The sequence below is a fragment of the Phyllostomus hastatus genome, unplaced genomic scaffold (assembly GCF_019186645.2).
Source record: "Phyllostomus hastatus isolate PE091 unplaced genomic scaffold, TTU_PhHast_1.1 phas_contig_432, whole genome shotgun sequence".
Classification (NCBI taxonomy): domain Eukaryota; kingdom Metazoa; phylum Chordata; class Mammalia; order Chiroptera; family Phyllostomidae; genus Phyllostomus; species Phyllostomus hastatus.
The window spans coordinates 2,460,339-2,487,977 of NW_025333880.1; the positions used below are offsets into that span (position 1 = coordinate 2,460,339).

General features: G+C 37.8%; 1 protein-coding gene across 6 annotated transcripts in view; it reads left to right on the top strand.

Annotated features, from left to right (window-relative positions):
• The window catches only part of SYT1 (synaptotagmin 1), a 529,074-nt gene that overhangs the window by 432,310 nt on the left and 69,125 nt on the right, over positions 1-27,639 (top strand). The window lies entirely within an intron of this gene.

The following is a 27,639-nucleotide window of genomic DNA, read 5'->3' on the forward strand; positions in this document are numbered from 1 at the left end:
AGGCTGGAAACAGCCTCAGAATTCATCCCAACACAGTGCCCCAGGAAGCCAACTTAACAAAATTGGCACAGAAGATGAAATCTATTTTCCTGCTTCATAGCAAAAACATCCTCTGTCAGTTCTATACCATTTAAAGCTGAAAATGGCTGCTTCTTCTAAAAGGCAATGCCAATGGCCATTATAGTTTTGTGGGGTTTGGGGGTTTTTTTATGGTCAAAATTCATGTATCATATGAAAATGGTCTTTTGTCTGAGACTTATTAGGGTATTTGATGGCCTGAGGTTTAAAGATACTGTTTTATTAGAGATTCTACATTCCGAATGCATGTACAATAAAATCTGTTTAAGGGGGACTCACATGATAATGCATTTATTTGCTATAGCTTATACCAGGCATGGGAAAGACTTTTGGATTTAAAGTTCTATAAAAATCAACCTTAGTTTTTTTTCCAAGGTGAATAAAGTAGTATGCTCTTGATCAAAAGCAAAGTCAACTCCAGGAGTTTGTCATTTTCAAAGGTGAATGTAATTTTTTTTCTTCTCTCTGTGATTAAATCAATTATATTTAATTTTCCAGTAAATTACTGTAGTGTGAGAAATGTTCTTGATATGCCACAAGGTCGTCACACATAGACTATAGTTGTCATTGTTTGTGGCTGTGACAGTAGCACTAACATTACTGGTTATTCAGTGCTTCCTCTAATACAAATACTGCATACTTCAAAAGGTCACCCTAATGCAGCCTGGTGATTTTATATTCTAAAGCAGTGATCTTCAACTGGTGTGCCAGCGGACTTTTTAAAAACATGCAATACCTGATTGTTTAGTTAGGGGCACTGACCTCTCTTCCTTGAGATTGTCAAGTAGAAAAAATGACAACAGCCAACACAACAACAGCCATCTGGTGTGAATGAATCAAAATTATACCTACTTTTTTGGTCAGAACAGCAAGAAATATACATATTTTTGGTGGGCCACAGAATTTTAGTAATTAGTTTATGTGTGCCATGAGATGAAAAAGGTTGAAAATTGCTGTTCTAAAGTATAACAGCTTTAAAAAAGTGCTAAAGCTGAGTTTCTACTTACTGAACCACTAATTTGTTAATGAAATTCTCCTGGTGCTTCTTTATAAGCCAGTCGCCTGAGGAAGCTGCACTAATTCTTTCATGTCACTAAGACCTCATTTAATAACTTACTGCTTCCATTGCCTAATAGCATAACAGAGCAGACTGAAAGCAATGAGAACAGTTTCCTCTAAAAATGAAGAGTACTTAATGTGCCTAATGATGAAAAATATATGCATATATATCATATATGTATATACACACACATACACACACACTTACACACTTAAACCTTTCCTGGCTCTGCTCACTGAAAAGGCCTAGAAACAAGTGATCAAGTAACCATGAGCATCCCTAGCACCAGATATTGTTTGAAGATACGATTTCTCACTAAAAAGAACCTGGGCATACTAAAGAAATGAAAGATTCCAAGTGTGACACAGGAAGTACTGAAGACAATCCTAGACCATCTCGTCATACCAGAAATGGGGAGCAGTTCTCAGTGGGGTAGTCAGAGAAAGCCTCCTGATTAGGTAGCAACAACCTGCAAAGAGGTGAGAAAGCGAGCCTGTCTGGGATAGGGGACATTTTAGGTGGAGGGATTCCATGAAGCCTTTCTGATTCATCCCAACAGAACAAATCTTTCCCTTTGTCCGAATGCCAATAGCAGTTGGTTTATATACCCTTCAACCATTGTGCTTCTCTCTCACTACAGTGCACTCTGCATTTATATCTCCCATGATGCCCTCACTGACTAGTAGCACTGAGCATAGCTGCCGAGTGAATAATGAATTATTTACAAAGGAACTGTGTGGCCTGAAAAAACAAGTCTTGCATTTCAAATTTGTTTAACCTACTTACCATTCAACTAACTTTACACTTGGATGGTCTGTGTCAAAGTAAGTTTTCCTATATATGTCCAATGAAACCAAAATTATATAATGAGATCATTCCAGGTAACTCAAATGCCAAACTACATTTTCTGGAAATGGCTCATTAATTGGAACCAAAGTGGGTTGTTTTGCCAGGGTTTAAATCCCACCTTAGGTGTGACTCGACATTGGACAAATTATTTTAAGCTTCCTAAACCTCAGTTGCCTTATTTATAAAGTGGAGGTAATAAATAAATAAAAGTACTGGGTCTGTCACACCTAAGTGCTCGCTAAATATTACTGGCATTTTTTCTATTAGTAACTTTATCAAATCTTGGATTAAATTGCAAAATGTGAAAGTTTAACCAATTGTTTGATTCAATGGAAAAAGAAATACATCAGTTTGTTTGAATGGATTGCCTCATCAATTCAACCAAATGGTTTCAGTAGACCAGGTTTTGCATAGACCCAATAGTGAGTTAAGACAAGGTATGGAATTAATCAACAAACAAAACTGAAGGAAATAAGAAATTAAAAACATTCAAGAAAGTAGTAAGAAATGTTTTTTCTTACTACTCTCCAACAGGGTCTTTTTATTTCTTTCCTACTATGTTAACTCAAGATGTACTGCACAAATATTTTGCTTCTATCATATACCCATGTAGCAAACCCTGCAAATTCCAATCCTTCTTACTTTACAGTTTAGAAATCCTTTTCTAACTTGGTTTATTCATGGGGTTCTCATTATAGAAATGTGAGGTAGTTTTTCAAGGTAATAGCCTCAGAGAACTGCAATTTAGATCCATTAGATAATGTACATAAATCATCTTGCTCCACGCCTGGCACATAGGTGTTCAGTACTGGCTATTGCTTTTGTCACTGGTATTAACAGTCAAAGTCTCCTGATTTGTAGGTGCTACAGCTGAGACTGAAGCCCAGTGCAGAACACTTTCCAACAAACCATTCAGCCTTCCCCATACCCACAGCACCTTCAAGATGGGAGAATAGGGATTCCCCAGCTCTAACACAGTAAAGGGGCCTCCCCTGCCTGGAGCTGAAACACCAAGATGAAGTCCTCGGTGTTAATAAGGCTAGAAATGAAGGCTTTGAGGGTTTCTTGAGGGCAGTGGAAATTTCTGTGTGTATAAATCTCTATCAATGCTCCCAGAATCACAAAATTGGTACTTCATGTGGGACTTCTGGCAGATTTCTCTTCTTGTATGACCCAGTGTGAAACAGAATACAATCTCATAAACCATTCCATTTCCCTCTTTCCCTGAAGCTAGCACAAACTCCTTTTAAATGTTTCTCAGTGTTCATTATGCTAGGAACCACAGCAAGTCAACAAGGGTAATAAGTTCGTAGCCCTGCTGTCTAAACTGTAAAGAGAACAACAAAAGCATTGTCAACCATGGTGGTAAAAGGGTGCTGGAAAAACACATAAGAAACTGAAGTTATAAGGCCCTGGCCAGGTAGCTAACTTTATTAGAGGGCCACCCAATATTCCAAGGTTGCAGGTCCAATCCTCTGTGGAATCTGTACTATAGAGAGCAAAGGGAAGGACTATAGGAGAGGCCCCCCAAAGCATCTAAATCTCAAAAAAGGGGGGCAATGACATTCAGAAACAGCAGCAACAGTTTGAGGGAGATGATGGGTGAAGAAAAAAGGGGAGTCACTGTAGTAAAGGAGTCACCACCGTCTCAATATGTCAGACTCCCAGTGTGTGGACTGGCCACTGAGACCTACAACAGTAAGACGGACCTTGCCCAGCCACCCACCCCCACCCACTCCACACACACATGTTCTCTCCCTTCAGCCATCCCCGTACCCACTTCACCTTCAAGATGGGAGAATAGGGATTCCCCAGCTCTAACATACTAAAGGGGCCTCCCCTGCCTGGAGCTGAAACACCAAGATGAAGTCCTCGGTGACATGCAATTTTTAAAAATTGTTCATGGGTTTGTCTTTTCTCAATTTCATTGTCATGGGAATATTTAACTTGGGAAATACAGCCAATTTAAATATTTGAAGTGATCTAGGAAAGAGCAACACAGCCAGCCTTAGGGAATCACTAGATTCTACATAGAAACCATGAATCAGCAGAGACAGAGCATTCTTTAGGACAGTATTTATTAAATGTGATACTCTACCTCCATCACAGTTACCTGGGTCCATGTTAAAATTTAACATTTCAAGGACTACCTCAGCCTAAGTTGTAACTGAATATCTCAGGATGGGCACCTAGATATTACAATTTGAAAATCCTCCCATGTTATTCTTATGCATCTCAAGTTTGAAAACTATACTTTACAGAGCATATAGAGAGTATTATCTTAGTCTATGGTGGTAATCATATCACAATATATAAATTTATCAAATCACATTTTATACCTTAATCTCACACAATGTTATATGTCAATTATATATTTTTTGTTTTATTCTTCTAATTTTTATTTATATTTTACTGTTTATGCTATTACAATTGTCCTGAATTTCCTCCCTTTGTCCCCCTCCACCAAGCACCCCCACTCCTGCAGGCAATCCCCACATCATTGTTCATGTCCATGTGTCATGCCATGCATATAAGTCCTTTGGCTACTCCATTTCCTATATTGTACTTTACATCATCCTGGCTATTCTTTAACTACCTATTTGTACTTCTTAATCCCCTCACCTCTTCATCCTTTCCCTCAAACCCCCTGCCATGTGGCTACCATCAAAGCCCTCTCCATATCCATGATTCTCTTTCTGTTGTAGTTTGCTTAGTTTGTTTTTTAGATTCAATTGTTGACAGATATGAATTTATTGCCATTTTATTGTTTATAGCTTTGATCTTATTTTTCTTAAATAAGTTCCTTTAATACTTCATATAATACTGGTTTGGTGAAAATGAACTCCTTTAGTGTTTTCTTCTCTGGGAAAGTCTTTACCTGCCCTTTGATTCTAAATGATAGCTTTGCTGGGTGGAGCAATCTTGGCAGTAGATCCCTGTTTTTCACGACTGACTATTTCTTCTGAGTTCCTTCTTGCCTGCAAAGTTTCTTTTGAGAAATCAGCTGATGGTTTTATAGAAATTCCACTGTAGGTAACTAACTGCTTTTCTCTTGTTGCTTTTAATTCTCTCTTTATCTTTAACCTTTGGCAGTTTAATTATGATGTGTCTTAGAGTAGACCTCTTTGCATCCATATTGTGTGGACTCTCTGTGCTTCCCGGACTTGAATGTCTATTTCCTTTACCAAATTAGGGAAGTTTTCTTTCATGATATTTTCAAATAGATTTCCAGTTTCTTGCTCTTTCATTTCTTTCTGGCACCCCTGTGATGCAAATATTGTACCACTTGAAGTTGTCCCAGAGGCTGCTTACATTATCCTTATTTTTTTTATTCTTTGTTCTTCTTCTTGTTCTGATTGGTTTTTTCCTTCCTTATGTTCCAAATCATTTATTTGATTCTCAGTTTCATTCACTCTACTGTTGTTTCCCTATAAACTGTTCTTTATTTCAATTAGCATATCCTTCATTTCTGCTTTTTTATGCTACTGAGGTACTCACTAAGTTCCTTGTGCATCTTTATTACTAGAGTTTTGAACTCTGCATCTCATAAATTGCTTGTCTCTGTTTAGTTCTTTTTCTGGAGTTTTGATCTGCTCTTTCATTTGGGACATCTTTTTTTGTTTCCCCATTTTGGTAGCCTCCCTGTGTTTGTTTTTATGTATTAGTAGACCTGTTATGACTCCCTGTCCTGGTAGCATGGTCTAATGCATTAGTTATCCTGTAGGGTCCATTGGCACAGCCTCTCCTATCAACCCAATTGGGTACTCAAGGTGCACCCTTTGTGTCAGCTGACTACAACCTCCTCTTGGAGTTAAGCCTCAATTGCTGTTGGCAGGTCAATGGAGGGATTTAACCCTTTCCAGTCACCTGCAAGGATAGGCTGTGATCACTGACCAAAAACTTCCACCCTCCATGCAGGATCAGTTGTACAGGGGAAGGGTGGTAGTGCTCTGACATGGTCTATAGCTGTCTATTGGGTATGCAGGCCCTAGGGTTTCCTAGGTGGCACAGGTCAAGGTCAGTCCCCACCTGTGTTTTTAGCCCAGCCACCCTCCCTGGGCTATGAAGCAATCTGAGATGGCTGCTACTTGTGCTAGGCTTGGAGATTCCCAGGCGAAGCCCAGCTGTGAATCTAGGCTGACTGCTGCTAGTGCTGGGCCTGGGGCCACCTAGCAAGTAGTACTGGGGGCAGGGGCTCACTGATACCAGTTGTTGCTTGTCTGAGAGAATTTAGGAAGTTATGAAGCATGAGGCAAGACCAGACATTCATATGGAAAAGTCTCTGTTAACAGCTTGGGTGGTCCCATAAGTTTGGTGCAATGGAGTCTCAGGGTATCTTCAAGGTAGGGCAAACAGTGTTAGCCAGGTTGATGGAGTCTCAGATATGGCACCTACCTGTTGGCTCTGTGACTGTAGGAGGAGGGTTCAGAAAAGGGACAAAGGCCTCTGCCCACCTTTCTGTCTGGAAGAAAGCTGTCCCCAGCTCTTGTCTTGATGCCAGGCACTTCATTTCCTCCCTGCATGCCACTGGTACCTTTCAAGCTGCTACCCTGATACTGGAGCTCAGAGAGAGTGTGTCTGAATAAGTCCATGTGTGGGTTCTTTAAGAGGAACTGCTTGGGATACCAGAAGTTTCTTCCACCAATTCAATCTCTGCTGAGTTTTGCCACCAGAATTATGGGGATTTATTTTCTTGGCACTGGAACCCTGGACTGGGTGGTCTGGTGTGGGTCTGGGACTCTTTACACCTGAGATATCCCTCCCAAACTTTTATCCACAACACATGGATGTGAGACCAGCTTGTTCCATATCTCCACCCATTCCACCAGTCTGGATAAATGTGGTTTAATTCCATAGTTATACTTCCATTCAACTCGATTTGTGATGGCTTGAGTGATGGTTGTTCTATAACTGTAATTTTGATGTGATTGTGCAACTAGACAAGCCATGTTTACCTAGGCCACCATCTAGACCAGAAATCAATTATATGTTATTTTAAAATTTTTTAAAAAACACAACACTCAGATGCTTAAATGCTATCTCATAATTTAGCTGAGGTCCAGGTCAACTAAATACCAACTTAGAATATTTTTTGATCAGTGAAGTAAATACATTGCTTTGCTTTATATACTGGAATTTTCTGAAATAACAAGTTCTATTTCTTTCATCAGCCCAATATCCTCATTCCTGAAAATTACCTTTTCCCCATGTCTAAATTATTGTCTTTGTTCTTCCATCAGTTCCACCAAAAGAGAAGATAAAAGCAATAGATGGTTCCTTTATAGATTCATGACCACCACCCACCCTTATCTGTCCTCCCATTGGTGCTGAAAGCATAACAAAGAAAACCACTCCAAATTCAATTGATTTGAGCTAAAAGCCACTAGTCTGGGAGCTGGGCCAACAAATAAAGTGGCAAAAAAACTTATGAGCCGATTAGGTATGGATATGCAAATTAATTGGCTGTGATATCAGGGTCAAGCAATAATCTGCAAATAAACTGGCATCTTATTGAGCTAAGAGACAGGAATATGCACAATAATTTGGCTGTGATGTCAGAAGCCTTCATCACAATTTTAGGCTTGAATGTTAGAATATATAATTCTGTGACACTTCAAAGTGTTTAATTACAATACTGATAAAATAATCTGAATCCCTTAGATGTGAATAAATTGATCTAAAAAATAAATGGCAAATTTTTAAACTGGATCCTCCTAGAAAGTAAGTTACTAAGAAGGGTTATAGCCAAGCCCACTGCAAGGTGCAACCACAGAATGGATAGAATGCAATGCCTGAAAAACTAATAGTGGTTTTAAGAAAATGAAAAGAGCAGGTGTGGGGTGTGGGCTATATTTGAAATCAAGAGACATGAGTGATAGGCTGAAACGTACTAGTTAGAACAGTTAACACAAAAACTCCTAAAATAAGCCCCTTAGTTGGCAGGTTCCTGTCCTGTCATTCAGCAAACACCATTTTAATACACACTCTGAGCCAGGCACTATGCCAGTCCTTGAGTATTCAGGTAAAAGTCACAGCCGACACTTGTACAACACAGCATGAGCCAGAATACTGGTCCAAATGCTTTACATATGTTAAATGATTTAATCCCCAGTACACCCCTACAAGGTAGATACTATTTTTAATGCTATTTTATTAATGGAACTAAAGCACATAGAGGGAAATAATTTCCCAAGGTCACAGAGTTAGTATGGGCAGAGTTAGGATGTCAACCCAGTCTGTCTTCAGACTCAATGAATAAAACATGACTTCTAAGTCCTCATCCTTTCTCAGCAGGTTCAACCTGGAGAGCAGATGGCTAGATACATGTTAACAGTTTGAGAGATGGCCAAAAATTCTACCCTGTTTCACAATTCCTTTACACCCAAACTAAAATTCGATCATGGAAGCCATAATATAAATTAGTTTGTTGATTGTTTAATTAGTTTTTAGCTACTTAGACAGCAAAGACAGGATCAATGAGTCCATAAGATCAGACATCAAATGTTATTAGATTCCTAGGCTAAAAGGACCACCTCAATTTCTCCCTTGTGTATAGAGTGGTATGCTATTTTAGTGATTGATTGATTGATTGATTGTACACTAAAAAGGTTGAGACACAAAATAGTATAGTGATATCAGTGATAAAGGTGAAGAGATGTTGCCAGAACATTTTGGAAGAAATCCCAAGTCTAAGGGATTTAAGTGCCTACTAGGCGGTAGAGAAAGAACTAAGGGAAAGCTTACCTACTGCACAATTTCATCGGGGACCAATTCTGGAAGACAGTGTGTGATATTGTGGGCTGGGCAGTAGCTGTCATAGCACAAAAGCTTCCCACCCCTCTAAAGTGCTAAGGGAGTCTATGGTCAAACTTAGATATTTAAATACTAAAATGGAAGAAATTGGAATTGCAGTAGACAACTTACCAGGAAAATAAAACTCAGCTGGAAAGTGTTAACAAGAGAAATCCACAGAAAGAGAAGTGCAATGCCGAAGAGGTCTGTGCTAAGGCATTTTTACTGTTCACCATGAAGTTCCCAATTTTGAAGGTTGACAAATGCTTTCAATCATTGAAATGCCAAATTCAGTGAATAAATGAAAAAATCCTGCTAGGCTGAGTAAGCCAAAATGTGGTAGATGAGCTCTACTGTGGGCAAGCTTAGAAATAATACATTAAAAGAGAAAAAACTAGAGTATAATAGAGTCAATTATAAACCAAGAAAAAGATCACACAGAACCATCCACTGAGGACATTTACCAAGTGTGCTGCTGTAACCAAACAGGCTTGGTGTTGTCATAGAAGATCTCATAAACATGTACAAGAGGGGAAAATGCCCTCCCTTTGTCCTAGACTGACTCATCCATGTGTAGAGTACCCGTAGCTATGGTTACGCACCTCAGGAAAGATACAGTAAGGTTAGATGACCAAAGGAATGTGAGTAACATAGAGATGAAGGTACTGTGTGTGAGGACAGGCTAAGATTGGGACTTTGTAGTCTGAAAAAAGAAAGCTGAGCAGACAGATGATTAAAGTTTGAAAATCATGAAAAGCAGAGCCAGAGAAATACCTATCTGTTTATCACATCCCACAATATTAGAACTGGGAAGTGACCTTGATGTTTGAACGAGCACAGATAAAAGGGAGGGTCATTCAGATTGATCTTAAAGGCACCTTTCTACTCACATATTCTCTTTCAAATTTTCTTTGCTACTTTACAGTTGGGTTAAGTAAAAATTTATTAATCCAAAAAATAGAGCAGGTAGAAATAAATAGATGAGTCTGTTTTGAGTTATAGGATTAAAAGGGGACATATCTCTAAACCTTTGCTTTGTGTTGTATTGTGGGAACCCCAAGACTTTCCACGGGTGACTGTCAGAACAGGCTCCACAGCTGCATCTCTCACAACTCCAGCACAGAGCAGCCCATTCCCATCCTCGCTGTGACCATTGTTTCCTCTGCTTCCCATTTAGTATAAGGGAAAGAATAGGGAGAGTCAGATTTTCTAAGAGGTAATTGTGTTGGCAGGATTCAAGTCTCAAAATATTCCTGTTTTAAAAACTGAATTTGATAAAGAGATTTTTCTAATAAAACTATTATAAATAGCCCTGGCCAGGTAGCTCAGTTGGTTAAAGTGCCATCCTAATATGCCAAGATTGTGGGTTCAACTCCTAGTCTGGGCCCATTAAAAAATCAACCAATGAAAGCATGAGTAGGTGGAGCAATGAACAGACATCTGTCTGTCTCAAAAAGTAAAATAATTTTTAAATTTAAGGCTATTAAAAGTATATAGCAAATGTACATGCCATCTTTCTCCCTCTTTTATGAAATTACGAGATTCCTGTTAGGCCTCCCACAGATGGCAACAATGGAATTACTGAGTCTCAAACACTGTAAAGATGCTCAGAAAAAAATGGAAACATCAAAAATGATCTTTTAAGAAAATTGTACTTTATTATAGTCACTTCCACTTTCAAAAGGATATTTGGGTTGTATTTGGTCCCTTAATCCCTTATTCCTAATGTCTGTTATAAATGTATCACTCTTTTACCCTTTGCCCGCAGTCTCGCCACCCACTGCACATGGTCTTCTTTGAGAGCAGGGAGGGTGTCTACTTAGGTGTGTATTTCAGAGCCCCTAGCACATATGTTGGGGAACAGACCTTTCTTGACTAAGCAACCAGTTACAAATTTTAAAATTCTGCCAGTCTAACTGGTTATCTTGTCTTCATCTTCCAACTGATCTGACTTAATTTTTCTACTGAATGAAATTTTCGGCATCATATACTAACCTTATTATGACAGAATTAGCAGCTACAAAAAAAAGTTAAAGCAACATAAATGTAACTCTTGAAATTAATTGATTATTTAACTGTCATCTTCAGAGTTTTCTTCCTTCCTTTTTTCCCCCTCGTTCCCCTTAGCAGTGAGACAAACAAACAAAAAACAAACAAACAAACAAAAAACCCAGACTGTCTCCAGGAGACAAAGGAGGACACCCAGAAATGTATACATTACCCTGGTTACTCCTCAATGACAACCATAAAGACATTTTTCAGTGACAAACGAAAGAGAAATCATCCCTGGTCACATCTTTTGCCCAGCATGAAGAGATAAGGCAATGATTCAGCATCCTATTCATTCACTGCTTCACAGACTAACTCCTTATAAAAGGAAGTCAAGAAACCATCGCAGCTGCTTGCTGTTTCTGAGTTACTAATGACCTAACTTTTGCTATTCATCACCCGCACAATTCCTGGAAAACTAGGCTTCCTATAATTTTTTCTACAAATAAATGACTTTAATAATGACAAATTAAATAATAAATACACTTTAAGTGTATGTTTAGGAAATAAACTTTTTAACTTAAAGATGTGAAATAAACACATATTTTATATTCTCAGGAACACAAAACTGCTTTGACCCCAAATGAAAGCAATATGGTTGATTGACAAGAAATTCATATTTAAAATTACTAATTTCAGCTAATAATATGATAGGGTAATTAATTGTTCCCCCTGTGAGCCAAAAATTGCTGAATACATATTTAGTGACAGTGTATTTGCAAAACTAATACGTATAGAAGTAATGCATATGGAGGTGAGATTTCAGTAATCTACTGATCTTAAAGCTGAAATTTGTGCATATTATGGGCTTTCATTTGTTTGAGGAAAAACAAATGCTTTTGCAATATTCCCCCAGATTTTTAGTTTTAACATTTTAGAAAAGCTTAAGTAAAAAAGCTAAAATAAACTATAACCTCATTTATTTTAACATGTAAAGTAAAAATTAAGTCCCCAAACTAGTTCCTCTAATCCCTTCCCATTTAAAGATAGTGAATTGTCTCAAGGAACCAGTTTGAAATTTCATATCCAGATTTTTTCTGCTTTATATGAATTAAACACACACATATACACATATATGCACTTTATAAAAATAAGATCATATCAAACACATTATCCTGTAAAATTTTTTCACCTAACAGTTAAAAACAGAGACCCTTCCAGGCCAGTACATATTGAGGTGCCATTACTTTTGTACTCACAGCATAGCATCCTTTTGTTTGCAGGTATCACAACATGCTTAGTAAGTCCTTTATAAATGTGTAACTCTGAGGACAACTCACTGCACCTAAAGACTTACAGCAAGACCTAAATAAACAGAGTAATGTGCTCCTGGATAGGAATATAATATAGTAAAGGTATCTGTTCCTCCCAAATTAATAGTAAATATTATAAATAAAGTTAAAAGATACATATCAGATTGGAAGAAAGTGGATAAATCATTACTGTCCCTACAATATGAAGACTTCCTACCTATTAGTAACAGAAAGAAAAACAATGGAGGAAAGTTCCCATTTTTCTAATGTTCCTAAGAGTTTCTTGCTGTTGCTTCTACTGCTGGCTCCTGTTGATGAGACAATTTATTCAGTCACATCATGCCTCTAAACAAGAAAGGATTTTAAAGTAAGATGCAATTACTCTAAGTTCAAAACCTGAAAATATGTTGCTTTAAAAAGACAACTGCAATTGATTGCAAAGAGTACAAAAAAAAAGAACAGGTCATTAGTTTGTAGATTTTCATCAGCTATATTTGCAGGAGTTTGAATCCATTAAAACACTCAATGCAGCAGTATCGATTTGATGGCAAGTTGAAGATATCTGTGACAGTCCCTAAGAGTCCATGTGAAAATATATAGCCTTACGAAAGTAAAAACCAGCATTTTAAAGAGCATTTCTCAATTTCTACACTTTACAGAACTACTGAAACATTTGAAAGCTGCTGATACCAAAAGTTGTCAATTGAAATTGTTCATCAGAAAAATATGTTGGAGTGCCATAGTTCCTTCTTTACATGCAGGGCAAACATCAAACATGGAACTAGCCTGAAGACCTATGTTACAGTGAAGCCTCAGTTTACTATAATTGGAAGCCTATTTTAAACTGAACTGGAAAGATGTGTTCATGTTTTACATAAGATTTGTACTGAAAAACTTTTAAAATAGTTTAGTGGCAGAGGTTTTGGAAGAGGCTGCTTATGAATAATGTAAGTGTGAACTTTCATTTTAATAACTTCATTAAAATATAAAAACCTTAAAAGCCTCTCAACAGGAATTTAACTTTACAGAAATGCTTTATATATGCCCGACCTTGCCGAAAGGTATGCCTAAGGCACGATTTAACCACTATTACAGGACAAAGCCTAATAATAAACACCTATCTGAAAATGCCAGCATTTGTCCCTACCTCCTATGCCTCCAGTGGAGTTGCAACTCAACCATAAACAGACCCTCTCCTGAGAGACAGCAGGGCACATCGGAAAAGCAGCAGCAATTGGCATTGGAAAACCCGGATCTGACGCCTTTAACCTTTCTGATCCTCAGTCTGTTCACCTATGTAATTGGGGCATTGATGACATCATCATTGTTGGGTTAGCAAATGAAGTACAGCAGGTCCTCAAATAACACCATTTCCATTGTAAAGTTAATAAGATGCTGCAGGTACTTAACTGGTTTGTAACAATTCGCCTATAGTAAAACTGGTGTCATTGTACTTTGTTTTGCTTAAAGTCACAAAGCCTATCGACAACATTAAGTAAGGACTTACCTGTAATGTCAGATGGAAACTCTAAGATTACCAGCACTATAGAAATGATTTTTTCTCAGCAAAGAATAGCTCTTGGCTAACTCTATTTTTCTTACCATATACTAGTTACCAGAAATTATGTTCCTACATGGCTAATATAAATATTGCACATATGTATGTGTGTGCTTAAATAATACAGTTCCATTATCTGGAAGAGAGCCATCTGCTTAGATTGACCTATCCTGGGAGAACATGCTAAGGTTCACCAGCAAATTCCGCTCTCCTCCTCTGTTACTATTAGGCCACAACATTCGGTGTATCTTATAAAGAATAAGACCAGCAGTCTATTCCTCAAGTACTATATTTCTACTACTGTCAACTCTTTATTTGAACTTTCTAAGGTACCAGACAACAAGCCCAAGACAAAACAGTTAAGTGAACCAGCAAATAGGGGTAAAGAGGACTAGAGCCTCCATCATCCTAATTATCAAGTTGGTGCCCCATTGCTAGACAAACTGTCCTTCTGTCTAAAACAAAACACTGTGAGATGGAAGAACCTACTGCTGCTATGTTCATTTGACTAGAAGTGGCAGGGCCTGGTCCCAAAGCAGCCACCATTCATCTCTCCAAACAATGAGGCCCCAGCAAAGGAATATCTAATTGGACACAATGTGAGCCGGCATTCATTGCCCATTGTAGGTGCATAATTGAGTGCTCAAAATTCCAACTTTCATTTAATTCTCAAAATCTTTACAAATACTAACACCAAAATAAGAGAGGTACCCATGTAAACGCTCACATTCTTGCAGAATTTAGACTCTCTTCACCCTGTTTTACTCTTTGGTTTCCTTTTCTTTTTTTTTTTTTTTTGCTTTTTATTGAATTTATTGGGGTGACACTGGCTAACAAAATGTTACAGGTTTTCGGTGCATAATTTTACATTACATTGGTTTCCTTTCCTATATCCCAGGCTGTGCCCACCCTGGAATTTTGTTGGGTTTTGTTTTTTGTTTGTCTTTAATGAAACAACTCTGGCTGGATTATGCATCTACTCTAATTCTTTCATCTTAAATCAAATGGATTGCTCCATTTGCCAACAGGAAAAGCAGCTCAGTCAAAATACTAGAAACTAGGTGAGAAATATGAAAAATTGTTGTGTATTAGTTCTACAGCTCAGATGATTCCTCTATGCCACTTTGATTTGTTACTTAACTAATTCTAAATTTTCTCACATCAGTAATGCTGAACTGAGCCTCTCGCAGATAACTAGCCAGTCTGACCCAAGGTTAAACCAATTGCTTAGCAAACATTTTCTGTGAAGCTATGAACCTGAAGACTATCTATATGCCAAACTCTAGGAATAAAAGTGTCAGAGCTTCATAGGATGCTAAGGGAGATATAAACATGAAATTTGTAGGTATGTTCCAGCCCAATCCTCAAGTTTTAATGAAACTCTTCACAAATATACTCACATATTGCAGTCAGGACTGCTTTTATTTTTATAAAATATCTCCACTATTACTTCAATAGAATTCAAGGAAATGGAATTAAAGTACTATGTAAGTTTAGCTCAGAGTGAAAGGGAAAGATACTATCTTCAAGCCAAAGTATATAGATAGGTAGATGTATTTTTTAAAATCAAATTTTGATTTTTATAACTGACACTTGAATTTTTTAAAAGTCTAAAGTAGTCCAGCCATCCTTAATGCTATAAAAGGTATTAGTTAGTAAAGCTACTACAACATATTTCATTGTAAGCAAGATACAGGAATGGGATTTTTTTCATCTTGGGTGGATCAATGAACAAAAAAGATTTTTTTCTATGTTTGACTGCTATTGGTACAGGCGGTTCTTGTCATTGCCTCTCTAATTTTCCACTTAAATTTCAGAAGGATTTAATCTGAAATATAAATCAGCAGTAAAATCTTATTAACCAACTGAGATTATTCATTTCAAAGATAAGACCACCAACAGAGCTTCTATACTCTATACTGAGAAGTCTGGACAATATATTCTTTTCTGGAAACACACATAAGAGACATTAACTTTCTAAAGCAAATCCAGAAGGAAATCAGGGTCATGCAGAGGGCAAATTCTCAGCTGAGTAGCTGTTCAAGAAATTGGAGATGTTAAAGCTGCAAAAGAAAAGACAAAGAGAGGACACTATAAATGCCTCCAACTACGTGAGAAAATAATTGAGCTTATGTTTGTTAATTATAAAGATCTGAACTGGGAGCAATGAGTGTAAGCAATGAAGATTCATTCTTGGTTATTTCCATTTCAGTAACTAAGCAAAGGCTGGAGGTGAGCTTAGCAGAAATACTGTGTAGGCATGGTGTCCTTCCCACTTCCATGGGTTAGGGAGTCAATTTGTTAAATCCCTCTTGTCTCCCAAAACTGTCTCATTCTGAGTGAGAACTGAAGCTCTAAAGCATTATAACCAACCTAAAGATGGTGTTAACCCGTGAAAGAAAACCCCTATTAAAGACAAAATTTACCCCCACCAAGAGCCAGTATTTTTCCTTGAAAAAATAAGAGACTACTAAGTGATGATGATAATAATAATAAATAGTCTAATTGAGTCAATGCTTTTGGTCTTCTTTAATCCTAATCACAATCCAATGAGGTTGATGTTACCCCCATACACAAATGAGGCCTGGTAAAGTAAAGTGACTTGCTCAAGGTCACAGAGCGAGTAAATGCTACATCCCAGCTCCTCACCCCAGCTGTGTCTGTGACTTACGCCTGTCTGCTTACCCACTACATTCCACCGTCTAGACTGTGCACACTCTAATTCCAATTGGCCACAATCCCCAAACCATAGAAACCTCAACCCTAGAAGATAATAAATGCTTCTGAGCTGCAAAATGATCATCCGTTGACTCACAATTAATACCCTCTATAGATTATTTTGACAAAGTAGCAACATCCAGCTGTGCCTGCAAATGCCAACACATGCAAATCTGACTTCATAGCTAAACAGCAAATGCTCTAATGAGCACACAAAAAAAATCTCCTTATTCATTTTTTTTCTGTGTGTTTCTCATTTCTGCTGGAAAATAATGTCCAGAAGGAATCTGTGTTCTTTTCAACAACTATAAAAAAGGAGGTTAGTTTTTACAAGTTTATGTAATGCAAAAAAGAGCAGGCATGAGCCCCAGTGAGCTGGGGCTGCCAGCGGGAGGACTGTCCTGTGCAGCCAGTGAGTTCCTGGGCAGTTCTCATTTACTTTTCATCATTTCAGAAGCCACGCCTCAGAGGTACGAGCTGAAAAGCTTCATAGAATTGTGCTTTTTTTTTCTCTCTTGTCCCTCCTTTTTTAGTTTGGCAAAAAGTCCTAAAATAAAACAAACAAACAAAAAAACTGGGAAAAAACCAATATAAGTATTTGCTTTTCTTGGAAACTTTAGGTGTCCTAGCCCCATCTTCATTATTCTTTACCTCTTACTGTCCACATACTTCACCTGATCACAGACTTGTCCTTCTTTGACTGCGTCCTATAAATGCCTTTTCTCATTCATGAGGCCGTGAAGTTCTTCCATCACCCGGGTCACTGAGCACCCTGTGTGTTACCATGTTCTATGTTTCCATGGCACACTGGAGCTGTCCCTTCCTGCGACCTGTTTGTCACATGCTACAAGTATCTGTGGCTTTCTCTGTGCATTTCTTTTGCCAGAGGCCTGACTGAATTCATTTGTATATGGCCATCAGCTAACATTACCTGGTATAAAGTTAGGCTCCCATAAGGGCTGAAATTTAAATGAAAATGAGAACATTTTATCCCCCGTATTAGGCTTATACTATGAACGGAATTGAATCAGAACAAATCAAATTGAACCGAATTGAATGTATTAAAACATTACTATGTCACAATAAAATTATCTAGATTATATTTATAGACAAATTGATTACACAGCCTAGCTAGGATGTGATTCTAATGACTAATTCTTCAAGAATTACCTATTATGTTACCATAGACAGGGCAGTAACCTTTAGGCATAATATTGTAGTTAGTTCTTAAACGGAGGCCAAAATAGTAGACACAGTCTAAATCACTGTGTATTTAAAGAGTAGGTAGGAAATGTGGAACAAACCTCTGGGAGGCTGACAATATTTCACAAAAGACAAATGATGTATAAAGTAACATGAACTGACACTGTTATTTGAGAGGATCCCTAAAACAAGTAGGTCTTACATTTTATTTCCCAGGCTAAGTGGCTAAGTCACCTTCATGGTCCAAGGTGTGCTGTGATCACACACAGAAAGGAATCCAATTACCATCCACTCCTCAACCCTGCCCCGCTCTTCCTATTTCAGAAGCCAGAAGCTCTGGCTTCTGAAAACCAGTCAGTCGACAAGTCAATCACCACGTGGGCTGAGCCCTGAGTTAGGTACTTGAGATTCAGCAAATAAAATGGACATTGGCCTTGGCCAGGTGGCTCAATTGATTAGAGCATCATCCCATACACCAAAAGGTTGTGGGTGTGATCCCAGGTCAGGGCACATACCTAGGTTGTGGGTTCGATCCCTGGTCAGTATATATACTAGAGACAACCAGTTGATGTTTCTCTCACATCTCTCTCTCTCTCTCTCTCTCCCCCCCCCCTCACCCCCCTTCCTCTCTCACTAAAAATCAATGAGCATGTCCTCAGGTGAGGTTTGAAAAAAGGAATGAATAAGATGCCATTGTCCCTCTACTTATGGAGCCTACAGTTTCAAAAAGCCTACATCCAACAATACACAAGTACAAAAATAATTACAAATCCTATGTTTAAAAAAATCAGAGTATGAAATGAAGAAATGAAAAAGAGGTTTCCCTCACCCAATAGATGTAGTAAACTGATTTAGGAGTTATAGGCAATTCTATTCTCAAAATTATGTTCCTTTTCATCAAAAAATTATCTATAAACCAGATAAACACTTTATAAAAATCAAAGTGATGGTCAGTGGGGGGTGGGGTCGGCATCTGAAATATCCCTTCTTTATTATCTCTACTTAAAGCAATATAGAGTTGTCTAATGATAAGATCAGATGTCTTCAATTTTGATGATGTTCACCTATCAGTTAGTAGAGGTTCATAAATTTTGTACATTTACTATTGTAGTAATATAAAATGGGCATTTTAAAGTTATGTAAAAGTAGAAAATATAAAGGCTAAAAGAAATATAAAATACTTATTTTATAATTACTTTATTTTATAAACAATAAAAATGTTATTCTCCCTATAAAGTTATTAGCATTTCTATTGTTAGCAAATGTGCCACACATTTTAAGACATAGTTTTGACTTTCTCATATAAGAATTCACAATATTTGATTCTGCTTTTCATTTTGCTTTAGAGTGTCAATCTGCAAAAATGCCTCACAAAGGCACAGTATTAATATTTAATAAAGGACTTAGTTTGATATTCATACTAAGTATAAATCAGTATATCATATCGACTAGAGTTTTTGATGTTTTTTAAACAATTTAGCCAACCTCTCACCTGAAATAAGTCGTTTCTTTAACTTCTAATCACGTCCATTACAACCCACTCTAGAAGTCGAAGAAGTGCCAGCTCTGTCATTGTTTTTCACTCATGAGAAATACATTTGCATTATTACATTTTCAAGCTGCCATTGTTGTTTTTCCGGAATCACTTTAAGGAACACTCATTTTGTGAGGATTAGTTTGTTACAGTCAAAAAGTATAATCCATAATTAGTATAACTTGGCTCACATGGACTGAGTACAGAGCAAGACACCAAAAGCAAATAAACAGGTGAGGGTGGCTGCCCAGCGCACCCCCACTGTGCCGCTTCCTTCCTCCCTCAAGAACCCTTGAGTGCTGTGTGTCACTTATGCCCGAACAGGGGGCCTCTGTGGGTCTGCACTTCAAATCTTAGTAAATCTGTTATCCTTTATTATTTTCAAGACAAAAACAATATTTCTATAAACAATATTTCTATAAAGTAGAAATTCAAATATGTTCTTTCTCCATGGGGAACAATTAATTCCTCACTAGAGGCTACAAAAGACTAAAGGTTTCTACTTTACAAACCAAAAATCTGCCAGAAGTGTACTATATTTTTCTTTTCCTTCAGGCAGAAAAATGTTGTTTCAATTTTTCTTCCTTTAAAAATCAATTAGTCATTAACCAAGAAGAACAGTGCATTATAGTTTATCAGTGCAATATGTAATTTTATGTAAAAATGGTACACATTAAGATAAATGGTAAGCTCTTCATAAATTTCAGAGATAACATCATAATCTAAAAATCACACACACACATATAAAGAGGCACTAAGCCAGATTAGCTTCAGGACTTTCAATGTCACACAAGGAATAGGAATGCCTGGGTGTACAGCCAGTGAAACGGAGGACTAGGTGGGTAGCAGGATGGCTGATCACCAGTATTTGAAGAATGGTCCTAGGGACAAAAGTATGAAATCATGTGTTCAGATACATATTAAACACCTCCCTGCTAAGTACCACAATGGGCTGGGAGCTAGAGATACAAAGATGAATAAAATTCAACACCTGCCTTCAAGCTCTGAGCTCTCTCAGAGAAAGCTACTTAGAAAGAAATGTGAGAAATTTGGACTAGGAATCCAAAAACTTTTCCTGTAAATGACCAGATAGTAAATATTTCAGGTTTTGCAGGCCATGTGGTCTCTTGCAACTATTCAACTCTGCCCTTATAATACAAAAAACAGCCATAGACCCCTGACTGGTGTGGCTCAGTGGGTTGGGCATTGGATTACAAAGGGAAATTTCGCTGGTTGGGTTCCCATTCCCCGCACATGCCTGGGCTGCCGGCCAGGCCCCAAGCTAGGGCCATGCGAGAGGCAACTGATCCATGTTTCTCTCACACATCGAGGTTTCTCTCCCCTGCGTTCTTCCTCCTTTCCCCTCTGTCTAAATATAAATAATTTTTTTAAAAATAAACTTAGTTAAAAATAAACTTAGAAATAAAATGACAAGTGGTCCATTTCATGAACGATCCACAAATGTGTTATCCCTCCTTGTGTAAATTGCCAAATACCTTCATATTTTACAACCCAGTATCACATCACATTATAAGTTGGGCATACATGATTTATCTAATCACAAGGTTTTTAGGACTCTTGTTCCTAGGCAAGCTAGAAATTCACAGTTGATTTTTACATGCAGTTATTTCATATTACTCAAGTTTATTGATTCCTTCAATACATGTCTATTGAGCAACTACTGTGTGCCATGCACTGCTAAGTCTCTCCTTCTATAGATACTCATGGCATGTGTCCACACGTCTACTTTGTTAGCAGCTTAACTCTTAACCAATTTATTTTTCCTGTTATATGTATGGGTGGTAATGGCCTACGTGGAAAAATCCTAACAGTTCTAGAGAAAGAAGAAAATATGAAAATCCATAAGACTATTTAAATCATGCAGATTTTTAAAAGCACTGTCTTCAGTTTCTGTGATCCTTCTACTTTCCAAGAAATTATGTCTGCATTCTGAAAACTAATCTTGTTCACATAGGAAAGACTTGGTTTTGAAAATTTAGACTTTGGCCATATTGCCATTGTTATATAAACAACTTAATCCCCTTTCTCCCTTTCAGTTGTACAGTCCTTTAGGAGTGATTAGAAATTGAGAATATCCTGGACGCTCATGTGAAACACACTTTTTTCACAATGCCAAATCTGTAATGTAGAAAAATGCTTGTTTTCTATGGAGAACTTTATTCCAACACATATTTGTCATTATGCCAGTCTTGAATAAAATTAAATAGGAGATAGTGTACATGAGAAACAGCTTAATTATATTTCTGTAAATGAGATCTTTACAAGAAAACTGAGTAGATGTGATGAGATACCTGGGATGTTTTTAAATTTTAAATGTTTATCTCTTTATTAAATGTATTGGGGTGACACTGGTTAACAAAATTATACTGGTTTCAGGTGTACAAGTCTACAACACATCACCTGTATACTGAATTGTGTGTTCACCACCCCAAGTCAAATCTCCATTCATCACCATTTAAATAAATAGTAATATAAATTGAATATTCCATTACTAATTTGTTAATCAAAGTGAGGAAATGTGTACTCATTTTGTCATAAATATATATTCTATGAATACATGTATTTATAGATGTGTTATATGATACATATATGTATTCTCACATTATTATTTTATTGAAAATCCCAAGGACAACTTGGGATTTTAGTGAAATATATACAATATACACAAGATTTTAAAGGCTTAATATTGAAGTAGGCACATAGTAAGTACCCAAAAATAGCTGTTGAATCCATTAAAAGTAGATCTACTTGTAGATCTAAAAGTAGATCTAAACAAAAAAGTATTTGTTTCCCCTTCCTCTTCTTCCCCGATAGTTTTATTTACTCAGTAATTCAAAAAAGATAACACACCTACTGCGTGCTAGGCAGTGCTGGAGGCTAAGTATACAGCAGTGAATAAAACAGGCAGTCCTCCTTCATGAGGCCAACATTCTAGATGGGGAAAAAACACTAAACATGAACAGTAAGGAAATTAAAAAGTGTGTTAGTTAGGTAAGTGTTTAGGACAAAAATGAAGGAGGCCATGCTTATGAAAAATTGTCAAATTTTGAATATGTTTTGAAGGAAGAGCCAAGAGAATTTGCTTCTGACTATGAATGAGAGTGAAGAGCTAAGGGTGGGTGTATTGATTTTGGCCAGAGTAACTGGAAGAATGGAGCTGCCCAGCCCTGCGATGGGGAAACCAGCAATAGACCAGGTTCAGGGAGAGTAGATAGGATGGGCTTTTTTTGGAACACGTTTAACTTACAATATCAATTAAAAGAACAAATGGTGATATCTAGTATACAGTTAAACTTCAGTGGTTTTCATATCAAGTATATTTGAAAGCTACAGTATTTTTCTCATTTATTCTTCATATTATCTAATTTTAAAAGCCATTAACTATATAAAACATAGGTCATGCACCATGGAACTCATCCTCATCCTCACATTTAATCTTCACGTTGGTTATGCATTTTTTATTTATGCCACACACCATACTGAAAATACTTGTCTCTCAGATGATCAAAGTCAAATTTCCCTTCCCTAATAAGTCTTTCCCCGACTAACTTGAAGATTCTTAAGGCTTACTCTATGAAATCTTTCCAATTCAACCCCAGTTTACTGATGCATGCATTTCTACAGAACAGAGCAAGTAACCTGTAGAAATATCACAAGTATGACCTATTTGGGAGAATCTTCTCTTTTTGTTATGTAATCATGACAAATACCAACTCTTAACACTCAAAAAATAGCCTATTTTGGTTCTCCTTACTATTCAACAGGCTGGATTACATAGTCTTCTGAGTCACTTTGCAGGAATAAATTTGTAAAGAAAATAATTGTTTTTAAAGAATCAACTGATGAGAGGTTTAGTAGCCTCATACATTTCATTAAAAGTTTGATAGCATGGTGATTACCAAAAGGAAAGGGGGTTGGGAGAGGTAGGAGAGAGTAATGAGGAAACAAATGCTGATAAAAGGAGACTTGACTTGGGGTGGTAAACACACAACACAATATACAGATCACTATTATAGAATTGTACAACTAAAATCTACATGATTTTATTAATCAGTGTCACCCCAATAAATTCAATTTGAAAATAATAAATAAAAAGCAATTCTGGGTTCTAATTTGTGATGATTTTCATACCACTCTGATCTAAGAACCATTTGTGGAGGTCAAAAGCATGATTTACCAAGCCCATTGGCTATAAAAACAAATAAAACATGACCCACAGTTGGGCAAATGCTTTGGATCAGGCAGTAGCATTAAATCATGAACTGATGCTAAGGACACAAGTAGAAAGATTGGAATCCAGATTGAAAGTGGTTATTAAACTAAGGAACACGCTGGAATGCCCACACACAGATCCAACCTAAGACCCCCCCTAGATGGATTTACAGCCCAAACTGGGAAAGCTCTTCTATCCATGACTTGCATACAGAGCCTGGAATACTTGTGGAAGTCATCACAAAATGAGTGTACACTTGAATGCAGGGCTTGGGTCAAAGTGTTTCTATTCAAAATGGGTGTAGGAATCAGAGATTTACTACTTTCTATTTCCTTCCATAGTATTCTCCTCTTGAGAAAAGAAATGCATTTAATTCTAGAGTTCCTGTCATGTTTCTGACAGTTTACACCCTCATTTTCAGTTCTGCAATTACAATTTAGTAAATGGTTCTCAGACCCAATAACCATATCAGCAGAGAATTTTTTAGCAAGTTAATCAAAACGCAGGCAAGACAAAGGGATAGGCTTGAAATAACAAATCACTTGATTGCTTAATTAGGTTAGCAAGATTGCCACAGAATAAAACCCTGTCATTTTTAAAACCTCAGTTGAAAGTATTTCCAGGTAATGACATGTATGTTTTCAAGACATAAAGAAAATTGGCCTATTGAAGGTCACCAAAGGTGCCAGTGTTGCACCATTCCAAGTAGTCTTCTGAGGACCCTAAAAACACATAAGGATTTTGTCAATCATCTTAAAATCTCAAAGAGCTGTCTAAGCTACACAATAAAATAGTTCTCCCCTTCTCTGAGGTCTTGCTTTCCAAGATTTGAGCTACCTGTGGTCAACAGTCTAAAGATATTAAGTAGAAAATTCCAGAAATAATTCATAAAGTTTATATCGCAACATTCAGAGTAGCCTAAAATCTCACACTATCCCACTCTGTCCTGCCCAGGATGTGACTCACCCCTTTTTGTCCAGAGTCTCCACTGTTGCGCGTGGGTCACCGGCTAGCAGTGACCACGGCACACTGTGGATGGCTCGACAATACGCGAGAAAAAACACACATGCACAGAGACAAACCAGTTTCTGTGGGGGAAGTAGGGACAGAATGGCCACCCCCCTAGTGGGGAGCGCGCTGATCCACCGTCCATACCTGCTTTTATTAGGCTCATTTTGCATAATAACTCAGGTAACGTACAATACTCATTAGGGGAAGTAAGGAATATAGGAAACAAAGAACTCTGCCGGTCTATTGAGTTGGGGGTCAAAGAGCTGTAAGGCTGAGGAACAAACTAGCTTCCTCCTAAGACCCTCCTCATTCAACTGAGAGCGTTCTTAAACAAAGAAGGTTTCACAGTAATTTACATGTTCTTTCTTAGGCCTGATCACCCCGGGAAATCCGCACTTCCCAGTACCGAGCTGTACTTCCCCGTCATTGTTTCAGGCTTAGGTGGAGCGCGGGAACTAAGGCCACCGAGAGATAAGGAGATTTTCTTCCGGACGCTGAGAACTCAGACTTTGTCAAAGCCCGCTGAGAACTCAGACTTTGTCAAAGCCGAGGAGTGAGGGTCCATCACCCCCTTTTGCTGCAGCCCCCCAAGTCCTTCTTTTGGGGGGCCTCCCAAAGTGATCGTGCCTGGCTTGGGTTGTTCCCCCCGTGGGGAATCTTACCTATCTTTGGCTAACCGACCAAGCTTTTGGGGTTCAGCAGCAGAAACAGCATTACTGCCAGGAAGATAAGCTTTTGTCTCCTTGCCGGCTCACGGTTCCAAGGGCGTTCCCTTAGCCTTAGCTAGGCGGGGGTTTCAGTTTCTGATACCAGTCAGGGCGGTTCCCAACACTCCACGTGGTGTATGCTCCTCGCACATTAATCACTCAGTCGCCATCTCAGTTAACAGATCTGCTGTCCCAGCATTGCAGTGCTTGTGGTCAAGTAACTCTTATTTTACTTAATAGCCATAAAGTGCAAGGGTAGTAATGCTGGCAATTCAGGTATGACAGAGAGAAGCTATAAAGTTCTTTAAGTGAAAACAGTATGTAAGTACAGAAAAAAACATAGTATATATAGGGTTTGGTACTGTGTGTGGCTTCAGGAATCCATTGGGAGTCTTGGAATATATCCTCTTATATAAGGGAGATTATATAATACACTAAATTCACATAAAAATTCCTGGTGTTTTAGGGAAAGTCCTCATTAGCCCAAACTTCTGGATTAGTTGAACTGTTTATTTCCAAGCTCAGTAGCAAACCCATGGAAAACTGATTTCTAATAAACCTCTCTGTTGTATCTTTTGCCTCTTAATATAGTAATCATAGGTATGTTTGTATACTGAAACATCATCTAATAGAACTCCAACTTTGATACATTTGTTTACTAAAAGGATATTAAAATTACCCAAAAGGAAATATAAAAAATAACAATAGCTATTACTGAGGGTTTCTATCTTCCATTCATTGTGCTTAATACTTTGCATGTATTATGGCATCTTATTATCACAACAAACCTGAGATGGGTATCATTTACCCCACTGCGTAAATGGATGGGGAAACAGACTGGAAGTAGCTAAAAAAGTTGCCAAGTTCATACCAGAGAGTAAATGATTGCACCAATAGCCCACATCTTGTCTTCTCAGTCCACTAGGATCATGTTTTCTGATTTGAGAATCTAAAAGCCCTTTCCAGACACGTTGTGACCTCTTTGGAAAACTTCTTTAAGAATTGACCTAGTTTACTTAAGAAGATTCTATTTGTTCTGAATGTTAATCTAAGATTTTTAACTCAAATCTTGGCCTTCAACACTCCCTCAACTCCCCCTAAAAAAAGGAAGTAACACACTTGTCATTTAGATATTTTGAGAAAATATTAATAGCAGGAACTAATTAGCATACTCTGAAAGACAGGCTTGGGAGTTCAGAGAGACCTTTTGTCAAAGATCCAATTTGATGTGTGTTCCTGGAACATAGTTATTCACATTTATACCTTATCCAGTCAGCCAACCAGCAAAAATCTACAAGTACCATCTCCCTGCCTGTGCCTGGGGGTTAAGCAAGTGCTTCCTTAAAAGTGGAACCGGCTTCATGGCAAATTAGAAGTTTTCCTTGCAATTCCCCAAGGGGAATTTTGTAAAAGACCCTCCCCTCTACTTCATTTTCTCCTAGAAACACCTACTAGTGCCTTGTTTCTTCTTGAAACCCCAAACTCCCTAGTCCTGCTTGAACAACCCTATAATGTAGCATCCCAAAGATAGAGGAGTGTAGTGTGTATCCCAGAATGTCAAACCCATAGAAGAGGACTAGCACCAATGTGTAATGTTATACAGTAGAAGTAACTGCTACCTTACTCAGGTGCTGGGCTCTGTGATAAATACTTGACAAGTTTTACTTCAGTTAATTCCTATGCCACTGCTAGGAAATGTATCTCTCAATATCAATGCTTTCCAGTTGCGGTAACTATGGCTTGCAGACCTAAGTAATCTGAAGCCCCTGCCCTTAGCTACTATGTTTTCTCTCAGGATTTAATAGTTGTTGTTTCTTGAAAAATTAAAGATCTGTGGCCTACACTGAGCTACAACACTGTTCCTCTGAATTCTCTAATTTTAACTTTAAAATACAACAGTTTCTACCTTTTGGATTATACTTACATTTCCTGTGCTCCCCCCCAAAGGAAACTATTCTGTTCAAAGGTAAAACTGTGTACCTAAACTTTGTAAAACTCTGTAGTTGAGGCCCTCTCAAGTTCCCATGGAATCAGATAATTCTTATCGAATCTCCTTGAAGATAAAAGGACCACACGGTTACAAAGTGCAAGTAACAGCACTGCACTGAAATGCAGGGGTACTTCTATGTACCAACTCCCTATCTTAGCACTCAACATGGCAGGGGGTTGGAAGGATTTGAATTCTGAATTCCTGTTAGAATAACATCTACCAAGAACAAGCCCTGATTGTACTACTTGTTCCTGTAGAGAAAAATGAGGAGCTTATCATGCAGGTCTTTGTCAAGATAATACCTACACCTGTTGTTGGGCTAAAGATTTAGACACTTCTGGATGAAATGTGGTCTGCTGTGTGCAGGTTAGGGAGCAAGGTTGAGCTACAAATTGCTTGGAAGCAAGCTGATTTAACGTTGCCATGGCAAAGCAAAGCTGACAATGAGAAGATTTTACATTAATATTGTCTAAGTCCTGTTATGATAGGATTGTTCAGCCAAGGGACATCTTTTTGTACTTCCACTGACATGTCCAGATAAAATAATAAACACTAATTACAGAGTATTATAATGATTTCTGGGCTTTGCCTCAGAGGGGCGTA